The sequence below is a fragment of the Chlorocebus sabaeus genome, chromosome 2, assembly GCF_047675955.1.
Source record: "Chlorocebus sabaeus isolate Y175 chromosome 2, mChlSab1.0.hap1, whole genome shotgun sequence".
NCBI classification, from domain to species: Eukaryota; Metazoa; Chordata; class Mammalia; order Primates; family Cercopithecidae; genus Chlorocebus; species Chlorocebus sabaeus.
In genome coordinates this window covers 70784660-70810518 of record NC_132905.1, presented here as the reverse complement: position 1 = coordinate 70810518, position 25859 = coordinate 70784660, and the positions used below count along the sequence as shown (strand labels likewise).

Genomic DNA, 25859 nt, shown 5'->3' with positions numbered 1-25859 from the left:
GGTTATAACTCATAATTGCTCACCACCACTGTAAGCTGAGAAGGTTTGAACTCAGTGCCCAGGAGGAAATATGGAGGCTTTGGAGCCTTAGGGGGACATCTGTGGCCAACCCCGGCTCAGCCAGAACCTGAGAACCATGAGAGCAGTGGGAGAGGAGCCACAGAAATCAGTCTGGCAAGACAAGGCCAAAGCTGAAACTGAGACAGTGGCCACAGAGGTGAAGAGAAGACGTGGATGGGAAGGGGCAGGGGAGGGTAAGGGTGGGGGCAGGGTTTGAAAAACTAGGTAGCTAGAGAGGTTACGTACCAACATGATATAAAAGATACAAAACTGGCTGGGTAGATGGCTTACACCTGTAATCCCCCAGCACATTGGAAGGCCGAGGCAGGAGGATCACTATGAGACCAGCCTGGGCAACTCAGTGGTGCGGTGGTTCACGCCTGTAATCCCAGCACTTTGAGAGGCCAAGGCAGGCAGATCACCTGAGGTTGGGAGTTTGAGACCAGCCTGACCAACACGAAGAAACCCCATCTCTACTAAAAATACAAAATTAGCCAGGTGTGGTGGCACTTGCCTGTAACAGCAGCTACTCAGGAGGGTGAGGCAGGAGAATCACTTGAACCCAGGAAGCAGAGGTTGCAGTGAGCCAAGATTGCACCATTGCAGTCCAGCCTGGGCAACAAGAGTGAAACTCCATCTCAAAAACAAAACAAAACAAAACAAAACAAAACAAACAGAAGAAAAAAGAAAAAAAGAAAGAAAAGAAATTCCTTCTCTACTAAAAATAAAAACAAACACAAAAATTAGCTGGGCATGGTGGCACATGCCTGTGGTCCCCCAGCTACTCAGGAGGCTGAAGCAGGAGGATCACTTGAGCCCGGGAGGCAGAGGTTGCAGTGAGGTAAGACTGCACCACTGCACTCCAGCTTGGGATACAGGATGAGACCCTGTCATAAAACCTCCTTTCTTTTGCTCTGTATTAGTCTGTTTTCACACTGCTGATAAAGACATACCCAAAACTGGAAACAAAAAGAGGTTTAATTGGACTTACAGTTCCACATGGCTGGCGAGGCCTCAGAATCATGGCAGGAAGCGAAAAGCACTTCTTACATGGCAGCAAGAGAAAAATGAGAGAGAAGCAAAAGCGGAAACCCCTGATAAACCCATCAGATCTCATGAGACTTTTTTATAAGCCAAACCATATCATGCTCATATAACAAATATGTCTTGAGCACCTAACATATGGCAGGTACTGTGCAAAGCACTAGGATACAAGAGACAGCAGAAAAGAACAGGGAAGAAACAGAAAGAGAGGCAGGAGGTGTCTGGAATTTTTTTCTTTCAAGGGAGTACTAGAGATGAGAGGAGAGTAATAAGCCCATTCAGAGAGATGCTGAGTTAAAGAGAAAGCTGATGAGCAGAAGAAACTAGAGATAACTAATTCAAGAAAATGATCAAATCTAGCCACGCATCTACATAAATATACTTCCTTCTCCCCCATCATTTAAATCAAAATCCCTCTTATCTGGTCGTTCCCTCTTCCTCTCCCCACACCTCCCATGTCCTCAAAGCCGCCATCATCTACAACAGCTCCCTCTGGAAGCAGCAGCATCCTCTCTCCTCACTCAAGCACAGCCCCAGTCAAGGTCACCAGAAGCCCCACCCCCACCACTTCTGTCACTCTAAATGGCCTTTCCCCTCCTTGGTGTCACTCTAAATGCCCCTGAAACCACCAGCCATGCCCTTGTTGGGGAATCCTCTCATTTAAATTCTGTACCAATTATAGAAAATTCCAAGTAAGTTCCAGGCCCAGCTCGCTCGGTGCTTGGCACTGTGAAGAATGCAAACACCAAGTATGGAACCCATTCCTCCCAAATGGCACGGTTGGTGTGCAGCGGGCAGGGGGTGCTCCCATAAAACAGATACTGGGTGCTGCTAAGAAGAGGATGGGAAACAACCACTGAGCAAACTATCCAAAAATATCCACTACAGCATCCAAGTTTCCCTCCTATAGCTTTGACGATTTCTTCCCAAACTTCCCCCGGCTCCCATTCTTTCTCCCACCTCATATACCTACATATATGGAATATTCTGCATCCGTCCCTCCAAATGCCCATTGGAACGCTCTTCTTTTACATCACTGATACCATCTAGGGAACTTCAGCAGCTTCACACATCCACTAGAATCCAGCACTCAGGACTAAAGGATCAGCTATCCTGCCTCCCTGACTCCTCAAATTGACCTGAATCTCAGGGTGGAAGAAAGAGATGGACAGGAACAGGAGGGGCTGTGAAACCCAAGACTCCCTGGGGGAAGCTGACACTTGCTCTGGGTTCCCACCCATCACGCTGCTCCTGCAAAGACGTTCATCCCATCAAAGTGAAGGAAAACATCAGGTTCCCAGCAGGGGGACAGACTGTCCCAAGGCAATATGGGATAACACTTGGTTCCCAGAATTTATTTATTCAACTTCTAGGACCAAAGCGACAACCAGCCAACTGATAAATTTGGAATATGTTTATAAAAGAAAAATAAATATTCATTATTCCTCTGGGTCATTACATTATTTTAAACAGATAATGCCCTCCTTTAAAAACAGATTAAATTTCTATTTTCAACCACTAAAAATGAAGTTTGGCGTAGGTTCAGTGCTGAGGGGAAGGCAGAGAGAAAATCAGCAAGAAATGGCAGAGAAAGGGTAAAATTTCTGGTCTTTATATTAGACACAGTGACTCAGATTCTTGACCTTACACTAGAATTCTCTGTATGTTTTATACACACAGCAGAGAAATATGCCCACTTTTGAACTCTTAATTTTGGCTCTTTATTCTTTACTACTAAATAATATGCTAAAAAACATCCAGTATGGGGTTGGCCTTCACCAACATTTCAGATAAATAAAATATCAGAAAGTCACTGTTTAATAGAAAAAAAAAAGTAATTTCCAATTACCACCAACATTCTAACAAACACTAACAGAGCAAAGTCATCTACATCTAGGTATATGTGGTGTGTGGGTACAAAAATGTACATGCATTATGTGCATGAATATGTATATATCTCCATGTAGTATACACATATACATGTGTAGTGTATGTTCAAGTAATAAAGACTAAAGAATGGGCAAAATACCAAAACTATCAGAATCACTTTCAGTGGTAAGTAAATAACAATTATTTTCCCCTTCTTCCACCTTTTCTGTTTTTTCAAACTTCCCACCGTGATCATTCGTATATAGAAAAGGAAAAATCAACAACTTTATTTTTATCACACATGTGAAGATGTATGTTTTTATAAGGTATGCTCATCTCCTCATATCAAAAAAGCCAGGCACTAAATAGAAACCCACACACCCTGTGCCACCAAAAAAAACCCATAAATTGGAAAGTGAAGCTGAGTTTCTCTTTTTTTTACTATATGCAAAACTTTTTATTAAGAGTAGAAAAAAGGCTGGGTGCAGTGGCTCACGCGTGTAATCCCAGCACATTGGGAGGCTGAGGCAGGAGGATCACAAGGTCAGGAGTTCAAGACCAGCCTGACCAACATGGTGAAACCCTGTTTCTACTAAAAATACAAAAATTAGCCAGGTGGGCACCTATAATCCCAGTTACTTGGGAGGCTGAGGCAGGAGAATCACTGGAACCCAGGAGGCAGAGGTTGCAGTGAGCTGAGATTGCACCACTGTACTCCAGCCTGGGTGACAGAGCAAGACTCCACCTCAAAAAAAAAAAAAAAAAAAAAAAAGAGTAGAAGAAAATAGAGTCCGTTGTCAAATTGCTACACATATCCTTCAAGTGTTTCATAAATGATACCGCCACATTTTACCCTTTGTTTTTTGAGATCTCTGGTTCTCTATGTCCTTAATTGTGCTTCTCCACGTAGAGCTAAAATGGGTAGCATGAATGGGTGTGTACACTCACACATGCATGTACATGTGCGCACACTCACACACCATCCCTGATATATGCATCTCAGTCTCTGACCATAACACCAATCACTAAGAACATAATTCTCCCCAAACTACAGGTGCTATCCCAGGCTACTGGGCTCACTTTCTCACACTCCACGGTATGCAGGGTACCCAGGTCTCCCTCTGCACCCTCTCTGTTTCATGTTCCCACAGGAAAAGACATACAGTGTTTAAAGCAAACTCCTGATTATGCACGCTAATGAAGGCAAACATTGGCACAGATGCGTGTTTGGCACGAGATTTCCCTAATTGCATTTTGCTTAGGCTACCATCAAAATTAGTTAGTGTTCCCCCAAACACACGCACAGCAGAGGGAGGAGGAGATGCCAATCGAAAGGACTTGTGGGTGATGGAGGGATGGCAAAACTGTGAAATCGGCCTCAAAGAAAAGAACCTTTTCCATACTCAACGCCTACATGCTGACTAATGTCAAGTTGAACTGGTCTTAAAAGTGCAGAGGAAATCTAGAATACATTCTATAATATCCTGGATGAATGGTAAGTATTGGAGCTTCAATCTAGTTAGGCAACTCCTTGCTCTGCTTCTGAGACAGCAATTTTTATTTTATTTTATTTTATTTTTTGAATCAGAGTCTCCCTCTGTCATCCGGGCTGGGGTGCAGTGCCGCGATCTCAGCTCACTGCAACTTCTGCCTCCCGGGTTCCAGCGATTCTCCTGCCTCAGCCTTACAAGTAGCTGGAATAACAGGCGGATGCCACCATGCCCAGCTGGTCTCGAACTCCTGACCTGAAGTGATCCGCCCGCCTCAGCTTCCCAAAGTGCTACAAGTACAGGTGTGAGCCACTGCACCCGGCTGAAACTTTTTTTTTTTTTTTAAGATAGATTTAAGAGATGCCTTTCTACAACTCCCATCTGCTGGAGAAACTCAGACCAATTCTCTATCGTTTCTGTATGGTAACCTTCAAATAACAGAAGAAAGTGGTCCTGTCTTCCCTTACTGCTTCCTCCTCTGGGTAAGCTGTTACTCTTGGCAGGGTGTCCTGTCACCATTTTGGTTCTGCTCGTGTGACTACTCCACTCACTCAAGGTCTTCCTTAAAACGCTGACCATGGAGCTGGCTATAGTCCTCAAGGGCTGGAGTGCCCTCCTGAAAATTCAGTGGGATCAGGACACTATGCTCCCTTTAGCCCAAGAGCAGGCTCATTTATGTGCAGTGACCACATCACGCCTCTGACAGACACTGATGCCAAGCCAAACCTTCTGTATACGTACAACAATTTATTCTTTTCATCTGATTGTCCCCAAACTGTACAGGACATCACATTCCTGCTTTTTAAAGGTTATCTGGCAGGTTTCTTCTGTCTGCCATCCTGGGCTATTAAGGGTATTTAGACGTTGTACCGAAGATCCTGCAGGGGTCTTCTCGGATACCACGTCTCCCATCCAGATGCGATATCCAGTTCAGAAATAGTCAGCAGCCACATTTTTGGCTGTGTCCATTCAGGAATACAGGAAAAAAAAAAAAAAAAAAAAAAGTGGGCTGGGCTCAGTGGCTCATGCCTGTAATCCCAGCACTTTGGGAGGCCGAGGCAGGCAGATGACATGAAGACGGGAGTTTAAGACCAGCCTGACCAACATGGAGAAACCCCATCTCTATTAAAAATACAAAATTAGCTGGGCATTGTGGTACATGCCTGTAATCCCAGCTACTCGGGAGGCTGAGGCAGGAGAATTGCTTGAACCTGGGAGGTGGAGGTTGCGGTGAGCTGAGATCGCGCCGTTGCACTCCAGCCTGGGCAACAAGAGTGAAACTCCGTCTCAAAAAAAAATTTTTTTAAGTCATTAAAAGCTGCAGGAGAGAGAATGACATAAATAAGCAGAAACAAGATGAGCCAAAAGAGCCACAGAACCCAGAATCCTGGGGGGCCTCACCATCAGCACAATCCCGAGACAGACAACATTACTGCTCATGTTGGCCAGGAGGCACCTTGTGTCTTCATAAAAAACTAACACCAACCTCCTTTAAAAACAATTCACATGATCTTGGCTTGATGTATGTTATTTGCAAACAGGAGTCCCATCTAACATAGAAACTATTCTGGTAGAAAAAGTGAGTGTCCTACATAAGGTACTTTGCCAATTACTATTAAGGTATTGGGCAGCCTGTCCTGCCAGGGTGATGCTGATTCAGTAATTAACTTTCTTTGGTCTGTTCCAGCCTGCTTCAAATCCTCAAGGATCCCTGCTCTCCAAAGGGCATTTTATTATCTTAACCCTCAAGGCTTTCAACCATTGTACTCTCACTTCTCCTTGGCTTCCCTGATTCCCCGAAGTCCATCTTTTTCCCACTCATACTTGCTGCCACACAATCTGGCCAAGGGAGTTGGCCTTCGGTATCCATGGGTTCTGCATCCCTGGGTTCCACGAACTGCAGATCCAAAATATTTTTAAAAAGAAAAAATAGATGGTTGTATCGTATCTGTACTGCATATGTACAGGCTTGTTTTGCTTGTCACTATTCCCTAAACAATACAGTATAACAACTATTTACATAGCATCAGGTATTATAAGCAATCTAGAGATTGCTTTAAATATACTGGAGAACATGCATAGATTTTGTGCAAATACTATTTTGTTTGGTTTTGTTTTTTAACTGAGATGGAGTCTCGCTCTGTCGCCCAAGCTGGAGTGCAACCTCCATCACCCGGGTTCAAGCGATTCTCCTGAATCCCTCCCAAGTAGCTGGGATTACAGGCACCTGCCACCACACCTGGCTAATTTTTGTATTTTTAGTAAAGACAAGGCTTCGTCATGTTGGTCAGGCTGGTCTTGAACTCCTGACCTCAGGTAATCTGCCCGCTTCAGCCTCCCAAAGTGCGGGGATTACAGGCATGAGCCGCCTCACCTGGCCTACACTATTTTATATAAGGAACTTGAGCACCCATGGATTTTAGTATCTATGGGGGAGCAGAGGTCTGGATCCAATTCCCCATGAATACCAAGGGATGACAGTACGGTGACATTAATGAAATAATATCAATGAATAATTTCTGCTTCCAAAAACACTGCATGGCGTCCCAGCCAAAGAATCACCCAAGGTTGGACTTTAGAAAAGTTACAAGTAACTCTAGACTCCAAATTGATAACAGAAGACTCTGCCCCTAAGAAAAAAAAAATGTGGAAATGTATGTCCACACAAAAGCTTGTACACAAGTATTTCCTAGCAGCACTGGCTGTAATAGCCAAAAAGAAACATAACCCAAATATCCATCAATTAATGAGTGGATAAATAAAATATGGTACAGCCATACAATAGAGTATTACTCAGCAATAAAAGGAAGTGAAGTACTGAGACACGATACAACAAAGAGGAACCTCAAAAACATGCCAAGTGAAAGAAGCCAGTCAAAAAAGACTCCATACTGCATAATTCCTTTTATATAAAATGTCCAGAACAGGAAATCTATGGAGACAAATTAAATGGTTGGGGATGGCAATTGGGTAGGAAGAGTTGGAGGGAAATATGGATGGCTGGTAATGGGTACAGAGTTTCTTCTGTCCTAAAAACAATTTTGAGGATAGTGGCAAAACTTTATAAATGTACTGAAATTACGGAACCAGCTGGGTATGGTGGTTCATGCGTGTAATCCCAGCACTTTTGGGAGGCGGATCATTTGACTCAGGAGTTCAAGATCAGCCTGACCAACATGGTGAAACCCTCTCTCTACTAAAAATGCAAAAAATTGGCCAGGCATGATGGTGCACACCTGTAATCTCAGCTACTCGGGAGGCTGGGCATGAGAATCGCTTGAACCTGAGAGGTGGAGGTTGCAGTGAGATCACGCCACTGCACTCCAGCCTGGGCAAAACAGTGAGACTTTGTCTCAAACAATAAATATAAGTGGCTCATGCCTGTAATCCCAGAACTTTGGGAGGCCGAGGTGGGTGGATCACTTGAGGTCAGGAGTTCGAGACCAGCCTGACCAACATGGTGAAACCCCGTCTCTACTAAAAATACAAAGTTAGCTGGGCGTGGTGGCACATGCTGGTAATCCCAGTTACTCAGGAGGCTGAGGCAGGAGAATCACTTGAATCCAGGAGGTGGAGGCTGCAGTGAGCTGAGATTGCGTCATTGCACTCCAGCCTGGGCAACAAGAGCGAAACTCCGTCTCAAAAAATAAAATAAAATAAATAAAATAAAATAAAATAAAATAAAATAAAATAAAATTATGGAAGTGTACATTTTAAATGGATGAATTGGAAGGGGTATGAATTATAGTTCAACAAAGCTGTTTTTTTAAAAATCCATTAGAGGATAATTAATCTATTACCACAGTATAAAGAAAAGGAATAGACTCAATACCCTAGTTTTTTTAGTTCATTAAAATGTGGGTCAAAATCCTAAATTTAATATATCCACAATGTTCATAAAGCAGTTTATATAGTTAATTCCATATAATTTGCATTGTACCAGATTAGTTAGGGGGCTTTGGAATGAAACTAGGTTTAAGTCCCAACCCCTTCACTCACATGTTGAATGACCTTGGATCCTCCTCCAAGCCCCAGCTTCTCTATATGTAAAATGAGGAAAATAATAGTGCTTCTTTCACCGATGAGTGAGTACCTGACACAGTGCAGCACTCAAACAGTAACTTTATAAGTAAATAAATAACAACAACAAAACCAAGTACTTGTGTGCAACATACTAAACCTTGCTAGAAGACACAGATAATACAGCCCCTTTCTTCGATCAGATTATTACACCAAGCTGTTTAGTGCTGCAATAATAAGAATGCTATGGACTGAACATTTGTGTCCCCTAAAAATCCGTATGTTGAAATTCTAATCCACAAGGTGATGTATTTGGAGGTGGAGCCTTTGTGGGGTGATTAGGCATGAGTAGAGTCCTCATGAATGGTATTGGTGTTCTTATAAGAAGAGACACTACCAGCCTAGACAACATGCTGAAACCCCACCTCTACAAAAAATAGAAAAAAATTAGCCAGGCGGCAGCTGGGCACAGTGGCTCACACCTGTAATCCTAGCACTTTGGGAGGCCGAGGCAGGTGGATCACGTGAGCCCAGGAGTTTGAGACCAGCCTGGTCAACATGGTGAATCCCTACCTCTACTAAAAATACAAAACGTAGCTGGGCATGATGGTACATGCCTGTACTCCCAGATACTCGAGAGGCTGAGGCACAGGAATCACTTGAATGTGGGAGGTGGAAGTTGCAGTAAGCTGCGATCATGCCACTGCACTCCAGCCTGGGCAACAGAGTGAGACTCTGTCTCAAAGAAAACAAAAAATAGCCAGACATGGTGGTGCACACCTGTAGTCCCAACTACTTGGGGGGTTGTGGTGAGAGGATCACCTGAGGCTGGGAGGTCGAGGCTGCAGTGAGTCATGATCACACCACTGTACTCCAGTCTGGGTAACAGAGTAAGACCCTATCTCAAAAATAAAAAACAAAAAGAACAGACACTAGAGAGATCCTCTCTCTCTGCCATGTTAGGATAGAGAGAGAGAGAGGAGACTGTCTTCAAACCAGGAACCCAATCAGCAGGGACCTTGGTCTTGGACTTCCTCACCTTCAGAACTGTGAGAAATAAGTTTGTGGATTAAGCTGCCCTGTTTGTGGTATTTCTTTACAGCAGTTCAAACTGCCTAAGACAAAGACCAATAAAGCATTATGAGGAGAGATTTGTGCAGAAGACATTTAAACTGGGTCAAGCGGAAATTCTTGAATTAGAGAATGAAAAGAGGGAAGGAAAGGAACAAAACGATAAGCACGTCTCCCATGCAATATGCTTTTGCTAACTCTTATCCAAACACCAGAGACCCCGGGGCTAGATGTTTCAACGATTATCAGCACACTGTATATCTGTATGAAAAACCACAAGGTAATGTAGAAACCATTGGCTAAAATCATAGGTGACAAAAGGCATGACTTGAGATTTACGCCCTGTCTAGAACATAAAGGTAGAAGAAAATGAAAAGCAGCGAGATTGATTGTATATTTTGACCAAGGTACAAGGATCAAGTACATAAATTTCAATTTTCAATTTCCACATTTCTGATCATTAGCTACCACATTCCTATGTATCTTATGAAAGCAAGCAAGAAATGAATTATCTCAGAGCCAAACAACCTCCTGACAACTCTTTGGTCTGTTTTTTTTTTCCAAAAGACTGATTACCTCCAATGACATTGCTCTCTGAAAAGGCAATTAATGAGACGGATGTAGCACACTGAATGAGAGGATTGAAGTACCTATGCTTTTTCTTTTGACAGTTTAAAAAACAGATTTTTTTAACATGTCAGTCAATTGGTGATATTTTAAATGAGATCACAAAAGTCAAGGTCTTTGCTACAAAAGACACGGCAAACTAAAAAAATTAATGAAAGCATGTGATTCTAGTGTAAAAGAACACCCACGTGACATTATTGGTTCAAGAAATACGCTTTTGTGCCTTCGATATGGAAAAGTAATCAATTTCACCTTGGCGAATTACCATTATGCACTTATGTTTAAACTAGATGTCTGAATATTATCAATATCTTTTAAAAGTGTAAAACATAGGCCAGGCATGGTGGCTTACACTTGTAACCCCAGCACTTTGGGAGGCCGAAAAGGGCAGATCACCTGAGGTCAAGAGTTTGAGACCAGCCTGGCCAACAAGGTGAAACCCCATCTCTACTAAAATTATGAAAATTAGCCTAGTGTGGTGGTGGGCGCCTGTAATCTCAGCTACTCGGGAGGCTGAGGCAGGAGAATCACTTGGACCCAAGAGGCGGAGGTTGCAGTGGGCGGAGATGGTGCCACTGCAATCCACACTGGGCAACAAAGCGAGACTTCTTCTCAAAAAAAAAAAAAAAAAGTGTAAAACATAATAGTTTCATAAATTCAGAATACTTAAAAGAGTAACGCTTTTAATCCCAGCCCTGTCACGATCTAAACATACAGTGATTCTCTCAGAGACAGGGGCCACTAAGTATTACAGGGATTGTGCAAAATGATGTTCAGTGAACACCTATTATGTGCCCGACCCTAGGCTACATCCCACTCCCCAGGAACTCAAAAGTTGGCAGGTTGAGTCCTTTCCCAGGCACCTCTTTACACTTCAACAGTTCTTTCACTCAGCCTTACAAACAGGCTCAAAATGGGCTTTCACAGATTCACCAAACTGATACCGGCCTTGTCCACCAACACTGCACACCTATCTCTTTCAGGCTGTCATTTCCAGGGACAATTCCTGATATGCCTTCGGAAAGAAAACCTCCTGTATCTACATCACACTGCAGGTATCACACTGCATATGTGTATCTTCATAGCTTGTATCTATCTACTACATAAGGTTACACACCAACAGGACATGTCCACGTAAATAAGGCAGGCATGAGAAATGAAAAGCAGAGCTCATTACAGTACGTGGGGCACCTGATTTCTTTCAGACCAGCTTCATTTGCTGCTATTCTCCACTTTCCAGAGTGAAAACCTGGAACAGAAAATGAAACGGCGCTTCCAAGGTTATGCTGCAAATCATCAGAACAATCTGGGCCAATGGACAGGTTTCTTGATCTGACAGCTGCTCCTCTATCTGCTGGGACCTGCTGTGTTGAAATTATCATATGCAATCGAGCACCTCAGGAGCAATGCAAATTGCTAAAATCTAAGTAGAGCAGGTGAAGACATTTGCTGGCTGATGACCATATTCTTGTAACGCACTCTGGGGCCACATATCCTGTGGTGTTCATAGATGCGCTTCCAGTCTCAAGCAGGGCACTGGGCACCTCGTAAGTTTAATGAACGAAAAAGGCAATTAAGATACTCAAGGAAATATGTAACATCTGAAGAGGCCTTGGAAATAGAAGTATTCAAGCAAACACACCATCAAATGAAAAAAGGAATGTCAAAGATCAAGGGGGAAGGGACCCAAATTAAAAATGTTTTTCCTGGGAGGCCAAAGCAGAAGAATTGCTTGCAGTCAAGAGGTCAAGACCAGCCCGGGCAACATGGCAAGACCCCATCTCTACAAAAAAAAAAAATCTTTCTTTTTTTTAATTAGCTAGCATGGTGGCACACATTAGTAGTCCCAGCTACTCAGGAAGTTGAAGTGGGAGAATTGCTTGAGCACAGTAGTTTGAGGCTATAGTGAGCTATGATCGCACCACTGCACTCCAGCCTGGGTGACAAAGCAAGATCTGTTTCTAAAAAACAAAAGAAAGAAAGCTTTCCCAACCTCCTTGAATTATTCTGTATCGTCTCTTATACTTCAGGATCATACAGCTTGAGTTTGCTTTAAATTTAAAAACCAGAATCCACAAATATCTTTCCTTAAGTCCCACAAATAGGTCAAGAGCTGTGAGTGGAGACCCAAGAGGGTTGCACACAAGCGCTACACATACCACTGATGGAACAGGAAACCGTTTTTAGTGGTACATGGAAAACTATGTTTAATCTTTATAGTTATAATTATTTTTCAATGTGTATTAAAAAATGTATTAGCAGCACATTAAGCCCATGACATCAGGACTACGTAAAGTAACCTCACACCCACACAAGCACACACACACTGACATGATTTGAATGCTGTCCCCTCTAAATCTTTTGTTGAAATGGAATCCCCACAGTTGGAGGTGGGGGCTAGCGGGAGGTGTTTGGGTCATAGGAACAGATTCCACATGGCTTCATGCTGTCTTTTTTTTTTTTTTTTTTTTTTTTTTGAGACAGAGTTTCACTCTTATTGCCCAGGCTGAAAAGCAATGGCGTGATCTAGGTTCACTGCAACCTCCGCCTCCCAGGTTCAAGCGATTCTCCTGCCTCAGCCTCACAAGCAGCTGGGATTACAAGCACCTGCCACCATGCCTGGCTAATTTTTTGTAGTTTTAGTAGAGACAGGGTTTCACCATTTGACCAGGCAATGCTGTCCTTTCAATAGGGAGTTCTTTACAGACAGACACAGATTTTTTAAAAACAAACTTTATTAGGTTAATAATTTTAATCAACCATCATAAAATAGAATGGGAGTTTCCAAACCATACAAACCACAAGGCTGGAACAAAAGAAGGGTGGGGTCGAGGGTCCCAAGGCATTTTGGGGTGGGAGACACAGGGAGAGCCAGAGAGTCACCCAGTGTCTGTGGGGATGGCTGGGTCAAGGCAATAAGCTAGGATCTGTACAAGTGAAACATTCACCAGAATGTAACCCACCCTGAAATAGGAGGGAGGAAAATCTTTAAGAGTCTTACAGGTAACGTCCCAAAACTACAAAATAATAAGAGGGAAATGTATATTCCTCACCCAGTCTTGGCACCGATTTTGTGCTTTAAAAAATATACTGCACTGGAAGATTTTTTTTTTTTTTTTTTAAAAAGGTACTCTACACCAGCTGTTTAAAACATAAATCTTATGAACAAATATGTATATATAATACATTTAAATATTTGATTTAAAATTAAAATGTTTAATATATAATTATATATACCAATATTAATTGGTATATTAATTTATTTATATATCAATACATTAATTGATGGTATATTAGTTATTTATACTGATATTAATATATTATATTATATATAATAAACATTTTTAACAAATAAATCTTTTATTGTACCTATGCAGAAATGAACCAAAGTTAGACTCTAAGAGAGTTAACTTCAAGGTCAAAGCAAGGGCCAAGGTAGTGGCAGATGCTGGGGTATGCTATGTGGAGTGGCCGCAAGGGACAGGGCATCCCTCTCCTGCCAGCAGCCCGCGCCAGCCGTCTTGAGGCCCTGAGAGGGGCTGTGATGAAATGGGGCTGTTTCCCTGGGCCCGCAGCCCTGGCACGGGTGCTAAAGAGACTTGTGTTGGCTTCTGTGATGCTCAACTCTGCTCCTGGTCTCCCCCATCCCACTCTGCCCCTGGCTTCTCAGGGAATGGAGACCCACTCACCCTCCCTTCTTGGTTCTGGGGGTCCTCTGGCATGCCCAGAGCTTCTGAGGATGCATTTGGGAAATCTCACCTAGAAAAGCAAAAGCAAAATCAAACCCACACCGAAAGACCCACAGTTGACTAAAGAAATGCAACCATGTGCAAAGGTGTCTAAGCCCAAGAGGTAAGTGGCTACCTGGAGACATGGGGGAGCTGTTGCAGCCCTTCCAGACGGGCCACTGAGACATCCGTATTCCATGTGAGGCTATTTCTCCCTGAGGGGCCTGCTCGGGAACTCGGAGCAGAGACCCCTGGAAACTGCAGGGCAAGGGACCCAAAGACATCCTTGTGCCTGTGCACGTGTGCAACATGCGCCACAGCTACGGCCCAGGGAGGACAGGCCAGGTACACACATTCTAGGGAGGGTGCAGGTGGAAGGAAAGTAACAGCCAGAGAGAGGTGACTGAAACAAGGTTTTCCTTCTAGATGGAATCCATAAACGGCTTTTGTTATTATTAAAAGAATAACTACAAGATACAGGGGCACAGACAGCCGGAATGGATGCTGGGTGCTTATTTGCCTGCGGAAGGTCCTTGGTTTCTGCCTTGGTGTCCAGGGTGTTTTTGACGTCCTGAGCTTTATCTGCTGTGGAATGGTCCCGCTGGGATGGGCACCCGTGGCCCGGCACCAGCTCTTGTCTAAGCACCTCTTAGAACTTCCGGTACCTGCTCTCTTAGCTGTGTCACCACATGCCAGACCCACCACCCTGGGCCCCCCAGGTGGTCACAGCCTTCTCTTCTCCCAGAGATGTGAGGAAACCCCGTCCCACCCTGAGAGCAGACTGAAGCTCAGTACAGGGCGTTTGTAGAAATTTATTCTCTTTTTTTTTTTGGTGGGGGGGAGGTGGTTGAGACAGGGTTTCCCTCTTGTCACCCAGGTTAGAGTGCAGGGGCACCATCTCAACTCACTGAAAGATCTGCCTCCCGGGTTCAACCAATTCTCCTGCCTCAGCCTCTTGAGTGGCTGGGACTACAGGCGCCCACCACCCCGCCCAGATAATTTTTATATTCTTAGCAGAGACAGGGTTTCTCCATGTTGGGCAGGCTGGTTTCTAACTCCTGACCTGAAATGACCCACCTACCTCGGCCTCCCCAGGTGCTGGGATTACAGCATGAGCCACCGAGCCTGGCCTCTGTCTTTTTTCAAGGAGGGGCTGTATATGGATGGTGTGTAGGGATGCCGTCTTCTGACGATGTCGGGAAGGGGAAAAGAGGAACCTGGGTGAATCGGTCCTTGTCCCATGGAGGCAGCCAGCGAGGATGAAGGGGAAGACCAGGGACTTCTCTCCACAGCTGCAGACACTGGTCCAAGGTGCAGGGTGCCAGCCCCAGTGGTGGGTGGCTCAGTGAGTTGGTGCCAGGTAGCCATGCATGGTGGCCCATGGTGAGCGTCACTGGGGGAGGAGGTGGACCTGGAGGGAAGCTGGCAGCAGCAGTGTGTGGGTCTCTCCCAGGTGCACCTTTCCCAGGGCCAGGTGTATAGAGTGAAGTCACCTCTTCCCAGTGGCCCTAATGAGGGGGCCTGGAGCCTGGTTCCTGCTGCGAGCACGCAGGCTGCCCGAGCACGACTTCTGTGAATAGTGAGTTCTCATGAGATCTGGTTGTTTAAAAGTGTGTGGCACCTTCTCTCACTCTCTTGCTCAGGCTTTCACCATGTGACATGCCTGTTCCCCCTTCACTCTCCACCATGATTATAGGTTTCCTGAGGCCTCCCTAGAAGCCTAGTGGATGCCAGCAAAAAGCTACTTGTACTGTCTGCAAAATGACGAGCCAATTAAAGCCCTTTTCTTTATAAATTACCCAGTCTTAGGTATTTCTTTATCCAATGCAAGAAGACCCTAATATATACACACACACACACACACACGTACACATACACCTCTTAAGTGAATATGGTGAATCTGATAAAGAAGGGTACAAATGCCAGAAGTTGATATCCAAGACACAGGGGACAAGGTGGTCAAGAGAAAGTGCAGAGCCAGGCATGGTGGCTCACGCCTATAATCCCAACACTTTTTGGGAGGCTGAGGCAGGAGGATCACTTGAGACCAGGAGTTCAAGACCAGTCTGGGCAATAAAGCAACACCCCATCTCTACAAAAAAATTAAAATAAAATAAAATAAAAGCCAAGTATGGTGATGCACACCTACAGCTACTCAAAAGGCTGAGGCAGGAGGATCATTTGAGCCGAGGACTTGAAGGCTATGATAATGCCACTGCATTCCAGCCTGGGTGACTGAGCAAAACCTTGTCTCTTAAAAAATAAAAAATAAAAATAAAAACAGGGAAAGTGGAGGGAGCCAGGAGGCTAGACGTTAAGCCCTGCTGCTTATGTTTTTATGCCTCAATTTCTTCATCTGTAAAATGGGGATAATAATTGAATCTACATCACAGAGTTCATATGAGAATTGAATAAATTAAAAATAGTAAGCACTCAACAGAAGCATTACCTATCACTAAAATTCAACACAAATTTAAGGTAAAAGCAAGAAGACAAGGGAAAAGAAGGGGTGACCACAGGCTGCCAGCAGCAACAAGCACTGGCTCTGCTAAGCCAGGGTCCAGAAAACTTTCTCTGCAAAGGGCCAGATGGTAAACATTTTAGGCCTTCCTGGCCATAAGGTCTGTGTCACAAGCACTCAACTCCACCACTGGAGCATGAAACAAGCCACGGGCAATATGTACATGAATGGGTGTGGCTACATTCCAATAAAATTTTACTCATGGATGCTGACATTTGAATTTCATATAACTTTCCCATATCACAAAGCATTATTCTTCTTAGGATATTTTCCCCAACTTTTTTTTTAATTATTTTTATTTTATTTTATTGAGACGGAGGCTCTCTCTGTCACCCAGGCTGGAGTGCAGTGGCATGATCTCAGCTCACTGCAACCTCCGCCTCCCGGGTCCAAGCAATTCTCCTGCCTCAGTCTCCCGAGTAGCTGGGATTACAGGTGCCTTCCACCACACCCAGCTAATTTTAGTATTTTTAATAGAGACAGCGTTTTGCCATGTGGGCCAGGCTGGTCTGGAACTCCTGACCCCAGGTGATCTGCCTGCCTCAGCCTCCCAAAATGCTAGGATTACAGGCATGAGCCATGGCCCCCAGGCTCCCCAACCATTTAAAACCAAACAGTCTATTCTTAGCCTAAGTAACGAAACAAGGCAGTGGTCGGCTAAGTTGCTGAACCACATGCTACACACCAGGCACACACAGGCTGCCCAACTACATTTATATTCATATGAACAGACTGGTCAGCGAGACAATCAGAGTCCCATGCATGGGACACTGCCATTTAATCTCTTATTTTCGATCTCCAGAGAAAGAAAGATTTTAACCAATATTTGATGAACTGTCTAAACTACTTAGTGAGAACAAGCTTCAATTTATCTATCTTAGCCCTGGTATTTTTCTACATAAATCAATTCCTAAAGCACATATTTATAACTATAAACGTCAAGGCTCCACTCGGAGTTTTGGGCTCTTCATTCTGCACTCCACCACACATTATGTCCAACATGACAAATTTATTTCATTACATTCAGTAATCAGGAATATTTCCAGTGGTGGGAAGAAGCCTTGGAACATACCACTTTTCAGTATGGATTCCTCATTTTAAAGATATACTTTTAAAAAATCTATCAGAGGAATTTTTTAGAAAGCACAAATACTTTCTTAAGCAAGAATGAGAAATGAGAGATGTCTGGAGAATTTATATTCATTCATTCCTCAGTACCCACTTTGTGGATGCAGTATTATGGGCATAATGTTTTCAGTTTTGATTACATAATTAATGATGTAAAAAGGTATTATTTAAATTCTCTCCAATCACCAGAAGAACAGAACCTCAGGACTCCAACTTGCTTGTTTTTCTCTGTTCTCTAAAGCAATTTGAGAATCTCACTAATGGACAAGTTGTAAAACTTTTGTATTACTGTTATCAAAAATGACAAGTGATTTGCCAGTATACACGTTCACTTCACTATTGTACCCTTTAAGATAGTATCTTCCAATTTAAACTTGATCTTGGCTTTGCCTTTTCCTATATACTGAAATTACATTAGTTCTTCTCATCAGCATCCCCTTAGAAGTAAGAAGTAATCATGCAGGAGCACCTGTGCAATCACAGATGTTCCAAGCAGGAAGAAGGCCACCAGACAAGATTCCAGGAGGTGAAACATTGTATCAGCCCAGAAGACAGCCATGATCCATGGGACCAAAGACTGACAGTTTTTAATCAAAACTTCACTATGGTTCTTGAAAAGTAAAGTCTGAAAACAAAAACAAACCACCTTGTATAAATGTATTGTATATTTTGCCATTTGATCAAGCCCAGAGCTTTTTAAATGAACCTATGCCAGAAAACACTGATGGTCACTCATTAAAAACAACTTTTTAATTGCATGCTGCTGAATTCTAATACATTCCAAATGGAGGCTTCTCGTTCTCCTTTCTTCATGCTGAAAGTGATGACTAGCTTTTCCAGGATCAAAACCAGACTAGCATTCAAAGATTCGTAGTCAGACCTGGGCACTCACATCAAAGGGACTTGCCTGGCCTTCTACCAGTCACGCCCCTTCTTAAAGGGGCAAGGATTCCCGGGCAGACAAGCAGATACCTTTCTCGAAGATACCAGGGCACCCTGGACCCAATGTCCACGTCCAGGCCCTCTAGGGGCTCTTTCTTAGTTCTGACCTACCAAGGTAGTGGACGATACTACATGTGCACTCATAGGTCCGAGGGCAGCTCTTGGTGGGGATTTTAGAGGAGGCTTCTTTGTATACGCTGTTGTGTCCACAAAACCTTTCATGGTCCCAGATGGAGCCAAGGGTAGGAGGATAAGGAGGGGTCATGGCTGGGGCCGGCTTTCCCCTACCTTATGATCCCACATGGTATTCCAAGGAGTCTGACAATTATAACTCTGAATCCAGCTTTCCAAGTCATTATGAAAGTCTAGGCCGGGCACAGTGGCTCACCCCTGTAATCCTAGCACTTTGGGAGGCCGAGGTAGGTGGATCACCTGAGGTCAGGAGTTTGATACCAGCCTGGCCAACATGGCAAAACTGTGGCTCTACTAAAAATACAAAACTTAGCTGGGCATGGTGGCAGGCGCCTATAATCCCAGCTACTCAAGAGGCTGAGGTAGGAGAATCGCTTGAACCCAGGAGGTGGAGGTTGCAGTGAGCTAAGATTGCACCACTGCACTCCAGCCTGGGTGATAGAGCAAGACTCTGTCTAAAACATCAACAACAAATAAATAAATAAATGAACAATGGAAAGTCTATTTGTCAAGGTAGGAGAATACATTTTATTTTACAATTTGTTAGCTTGACTTACAACAACTTTTATATATCCAGACAAAGGTAATATGCACCTTCTTTTGTATTCTTGCTCACAGGCCTGCTTTCTTCCACCAAAAAGAGACCATGAATGCCTAACTTTTTTTTTTTTTTTTTAATTAAAAGCTGCTAGATATATAAAGAGAGTACCTGATTTAGGAAGGTTCGACTTCAGTTTTTGACTTTACAATGGCACAAAAGCAATAAGCATTCAGCAGAAATCATACTTTAAGTACCCATACACCCATGCTGTTTTTCACTTTCAGTACAGTACTTAATACATTACATGAGATACTCAACACTTTGTTATAAAATAGGCTTTGTGTTAGATAATTCTGCCTAACTGTGGGCTAATGTAAGCGTTTGAGCACATTTAAGGTAGGCTAGGCTAAGCTAGGATGTTCGGTAAATTAAGTGTATTAAATGTATTTTCACCTTAAGGTATTTTCAACTTACAATGGGTTTCCTGAGTCGTAGCCTCATTGTAAGCTGATGAGCATCTGTACTCTCATTCTCAGAAGCCATGAAAAGATGGTATTTTTAGGTTGATTTGGTATTGTCTGCCTTGTTAAAAAGCCAAAAATGAGGCTGGGTGCAGCGGCTCACACCTGTAATCCCAGCACTCTGGGAGGCCAAAGCGGGCAGATCACCAGAGGTCGGGAGTTCGAGACCAGCCTGACCAACATGGTGAAACCCCGTCTCTAGTAAAAATTACAAAATTAGCCGGGCGTGGTGGCAGGCACCTGTAATCCCGGCTACTCGGGAGGCTGAGGCAGGAGAATTACTTGAACCCGGGAGGTGAAGGTTGTGGTGAGCTGAGATGGCACCACTGCACTCCAGCCTGGGCAACAAGAGTGAAACTCTGTCTCCAAAAAAAAAAAAAAGTGCTGAAAATGATCTTCAATACCTGATATAGTGTAGACATTTGTCTCCTCCAAATCCCATACTGAAATGTGACCTCCAATATTGGAGGTGGGACCTGGTAGCAGGTGTTCTGGTCATGGGGGCGGATCCCTCATGAATGGCTTGGTGCCATCCTTGTGGTCATGAGTGAGTTCTTGCTCTATTAGTTCAAGCAAGAGTGGGTTGTTTAAGAGAGACTGGCACCTCCTACACTCTCTCTTGTTCCTTTTCACCATGTGACATGCTTGCTCCCCCTTCATCTTCTGCCATGAGTAAAAGCTTCTTGCGGCCTCACAGAAGCCAGGCCAATACTGGTGCCTTGCTTATACAGAACCATGAGCCATATAAACCTCTCTTCTGGTTTTTTTTTTTTTTTTTTTTTGAGACTGAGTCTCACTCTGTTGCCCGGCTAGAGTGCAGTGGTGCGATCTCAGCTCACAGCAACTTGCACCTCTTGGGCTCAAGACATTCTCCTGCCTCAGCCTCCCGAGTAGCTGGGTCTACAGGTGCCCGCCACAATGTCTGGCTAATTTTTGTATTTTTAGTTAGGACAGGCTTTCACTATGTTGGCCAGGCTGGTCTCGAACCCCTGACCTCAAGTGATTCGCCTGCTTTGGCCTCCCAAAGTGCTGGGATTACAGGCGTGAGCTACTGTGCCCGGCCCTCTCTTTATAAATTACCGAGCCTCAGGTATTGCTTTATAGCGATGAAAAATGGATTAACACAGTACTTTGCCAGAATTCTTAAAAATGAAAAATGAAATGCAACAGGCTGTCCACTGACGTCCACTTCTGAGGCTGCTTTTGAGGCATTACTATTCCATGAGCTCAACACCACCCTGTCCTCCCCAGCAGCATCCTCTACCTCTGCACCCAGAACATGCCCAACAGACACGAAGGCTCCCAGAGGTGAATGCAGTCATATTGTGCCTTATAAAACCCGTGTGTGTCCGAACTCCTGGATTCCACATGAATGTCGGGAATCCCCTCCACCACCGCTGAGAACCATGGCTAAAGTATATCTGAATTTTTTAAGAGAAGAATTTCAGTACCTCCTTGGACTTCAGTTGTTTGTGAGGACTTCTAACTTAGCCATTTTCTAAAGCTGAGAGTGTTTGTTTGAATGTGGAGTATCATAAAACGTCACTTAAGAAGTGGTTTTAATAGAAACAGAACCAGCACTTGGAACGCCCTAAGTCCTTCCTGACTTTACCACTGACTGTTACGCTATATAATAACCATATGGCCTGCATTTCCAGGAGAGTTCCGATTTCATGTATCTTATTACATTAAATTAATAAATAGACTTATACTGATTCTTAAAGATTTTCTTCTTTTTTAACATTTTCCAAATGTTATACAATAAAGCACATGTTTTTTCCTAATCAGAAACAAATAAACCTCATTTATATATTATGTAAATATACATTTATATTTATATTGTGTGTATACAAAAACCCGCATGTGAATGCTTATAGCAATTTTATTCATAATGGCTAAAACTCGGAAGCAGCCACAATGTCCTTCAGTAGGTGAAGGGATAATCAATGGTATATCACACAAAGGAATACTATCCGGCACTAAGAAAAAATGAGCTAGCAAGCCACAGAAACATACGGAAGAACCCTGAATACATATTACTAAGTGAAAGAGGCCCATCTGAAAAAGCTACACACTGTACGACTCCAACTACATGACATCCTGGAAAAGGTAAAACGATAGAGACAGTAACAAGAGCAGTGGTTGCCAGGGGTGGGGGAAAGGAGGGATGAACAGGCAGAGCACAAAAGACTTTTAGAGCAGTGAAACCAATTTTGTGGGATACTATGTGGTGAACACACGTCATTATACATTTGTCCAAATGCACAGAAGGTACAACAGCAAGAGTGAAGCCCAGGGTAAACTATGAACTCTGGGTGGTGATGACAGTTGAACATTGGTTTGCTGTTTGTAAAAAATGCACCAGTCTGGGGCAGGATGTTGATGGTGCGGGAGGTGGACCAGGAGTGAGGGAGGAAGGGGTGTATGGGAACTCTCTGCGCTTTCCACCAATTTGGCTGGCCACCTAAAACTGCTCTAAAAATGAAAATCTACTCCTCTCTCATTCTCTCTCTCTCTCTCTCACACACACACACACACACACACACACACACACACACACACACAGCCAGAGGAGCCAGAGTAAACACACAGGGCTCATGTTTATGGCCACTTGCCTGACAGCAGTGGGCAACCATTCTCTCCACCTCCTTGCCCACAGCCTTGCTTTCTTCTTCCAAGGTATGAAGCGATTCCAGTTGCTACCCACGAGCTACAAGCATTATTACAAAACTAGTAAGTGGGGCCAGGCATGATGGCTCACACCTGTAATCCCAGCACTTTGGGAGGCCAAGGTGGGCAGATTATTTGAGGTCAGAAGTTCAAGACCAGCCTGGACAACACAGTGAGACCCCTATATCTACCAAAAATACAAACATTAGCCAGACATGGTGGCACGTGCCTGTAGTCCCAGCTACTCTGAGGCTGTGGCACCAGAATTGCTTGAGCCCAGGAGGCAGAGGTTGCAGTGAGCTGAGATCACGCCACCGCACTCCAACCTGGGCAACAGAGTGAGACTCTGTCTCAAAAAAAAAAAAAAGAAGAGGTGGAGGAGAGCAAAACTAGTAAGTGGCGCTCTCTGGAGATGTCACTATGTCTCAGGGAGCTACTTCTAGAGAAGTGACAAATGGCCCCACACACAGATCACTGCTTGCCTCCAGAGAGAAGCAGTCCACTGGGGACACGGTGCCGCTGCAGCCATGTGACAGTAAGGACGGCTTTCGCCACCAGAGCAGCAGAGAAAATTGGACAAGAGGGGCCCTCGGAGGCCGAGGTCATCTAAACACAGCCAATCACCAGATACGCCACAGAGGCGAAGAGGAGGGCCAACCTTGCATTTTCTGCCACAAGAGAATGTATTGTTCTCTCCAACTGAGAAAGCAGATTGCGTTACACGTCTCCACATAAATGAACTTACACAGAGGGCATGGGGGTAGTAAAAGGTGCTAGACAAGAGAATAAATATTGACTAAAACATCTATCTTGGGGAGGGAACACACGCGTTCCCCCTGGCTGTCAGGTGAAAATTTTTGCTTTATAAATTGGGGAGGTTACTAAAAGGACGTGAGATGCATGGAATTCATGAACAACTATCTGTGAAAAATCTATCCTAATTAGGAAACAACATGTACATGCCTGAAACAGCAGGCCAGCAGGGAGAGCCAGGACAGAAAGAAAATAAGGAGCAAAAACAAAATAAGGCATGTCTAGCAAATGGGTGCATCATTCTCCCTCTAGATTTAAAATTCAACAGGAACATGGCTTTTTTCCTCCGTAACGGCTGTGACATTGATTGGGATATAAGCTAATGGAGGTCCCCAGAGTGCTAAACTAAATTAGAGGAAGTCCTATAATTATAGCTAGCAGTTAATTATTATATGATGGGAATTGTAATCAAAGTAACAGATACACTATTATTTTCCATCTTCTCTGCTAAACACATCTAACAAAGTCTCTTAAGGGTACAGGGGCTTGTTTTGTGGTTCAACTTATGCCGATTCCTACTGCCCAAAATCCACACAAAAACCTCGTTCCTGCAGTGACTTGGGCTGTGACCTCCGTGCCTGCCCCATTCCTGCCTTTCCCACACATGCCTCCTGCCAATCTTCGACGCATTCGCAGGTCCCTCTGCCTGGAATGTTCTTTCTCCGGATTTCCATGGGGTCCCTTCCTCCATGCAGATCTCAGGATCACACCTCCTGGGAGAAGGATCCCCAGACCACCCTGTCTAAAACAAGACACCCACCACCCTCTCCATGTCTATTCTCTTACCTGCCCCACTGTAGCTCCCGAAACACTGTCTGGCTCTCAGTTGGTCCTCAATAAATACAAAATATATATATAAAAAATGTTTAATATGATATAATAATATAAAATATTATATATTAATTACATTAGCAATTATAACAATCACATATTATATTTAAGAATATTAATATAAAACAAAATATCGGGCCAGGTGCCGTGGCTTACGCCTGTAATCCCAGCACTTTGGGAGGCCAAGGCGGGTGGATCACTTGAGGTCAGGAGCTCGAGAACAGCCTGGCCAACATGGTGAAATCCCGCCTCTACTAAAAATACAAAAATTAGCTGGGCCTGATGGCAGACGCCTGTAATCCCAGCTACTCAGGAGGCTGAGACAGGAGAATCACTTGAACCTGGGGTGGAGGTTGCAGTGAGCTGAGATGGTACCACTGTACTCCAGGCTGGTGGAAAGAAACCAAAGCAAAAGGACCTGGGATCGCTGTGATATCATTGTATTTAAGTGAACAACATCTAGCAAGACCTATATTCAGACCGGCCTAGAAGTGATAAGGTCTGCGTTCAATTTAGCTGCAGATCTTCAGATGCAACATCAAAGAGGTAATGAAAGGGAATTGAGATTTTCGAGGTTATCTTTTATATACTAACCACTATGTTTGGCTCTGAAGAGGTATGATCTCTTAACAAAGAACTATCATGCTCATTTATTAGTGTCATTTTATAAATAGCAAAAACTGAGGCAGAGAAGTTGGCCAAAGTCACACATACAGCAAGTGCCAAATTCCTATACAGATCTTTTTGCATCCAAAAGCTCTGCTAAGGGTCCATGTTTCAAATAGCTTCCTTCCTCTCTTCCTTCTCTCCTCCTCTTTTCCTCCCATTTTAATTCCTTTGGAAAAAAAAACTCATAAAGTAGAAACCAACATACAAAAATCTTGATACCTGCCACCCAAAATGAACATTTCTAATTTAAATAATGACAATCACATTGACCAAATCAGCTCTTGGTTTAAGTTTCCCAATATCCCCGCAACAGAAATGAGATAACAGGACAAAGAGTTGGTGAAACCTCATTCAAATTACAATTTATGGCCATCCTTCCTGGCTTGGTGCCAACACGTTATGATCCAAATCTGTTAGGGGGAGTCTTCCCAGTCAAAGGCAGCTCTGTGTAAAACAAACCTCTCTATACAGAAAGAAACTCTTTCATTCCATTCCAGAAGTCAGAATGTGAAGATGCCGGGCTGCTTTCTGCCAGGGCAGAAGGAAAGACATGGAAAACGGGAAAATGAGAAGGGGCAGAGGCAACAGGTCTCACACTAACCATTTACAGGAACAAAGGAACTGCAGAATTCTTCCCTGTTACCTTGTAGAATGGATGAACCATGGAATACCTGAAAAACTTCTAAGCAAGCTTCAGCCTGCCCCTGTGTAGATTTGCACAGACTCTAAGCACCTCCCACTGCCATGGGATGAACATGGACCAATGTGGTGGCTTCCCTTTGACCTCCCCTCTACAACCCCCTCCCAACCTCCCCTCTGCACCAGCAGAATGGGACCCAGGAGCACAGGAAGTGCCTAATCTCTGCAAGCAAATGTCAATCTTCAGGGCAAAAAAAAAAAAAAAAAAAAACGCTTTGTTCTTTAGAACCAGAGTTGAAACTAGGTTGAAATGACCACATAAATTCACTAACGAATTCACAAAGGAAGCACCTGTTCTCAGAAAGGCGTGGAAAATTGTAAAACAATCTTTCTTTTTATGCCATCCTTCTGAATGAAGAACTATGGATGAACTGGGCCTGGGGGAGACCTGGTCAGTTTTCCCACACAGTGGTAATGGTTTGT

The 25859-nt window shown here is 43.8% G+C and overlaps 1 protein-coding gene and 1 pseudogene across 1 annotated transcript in view; both read right to left on the bottom strand.

Moving 5' to 3' along the window:
- The window catches only part of TIAM1 (TIAM Rac1 associated GEF 1), a 348490-nt gene that overhangs the window by 256652 nt on the left and 65979 nt on the right, over positions 1–25859 (bottom strand). The window lies entirely within an intron of this gene.
- On the bottom strand, positions 14042–18765 carry LOC140708647 (uncharacterized; annotated as a pseudogene).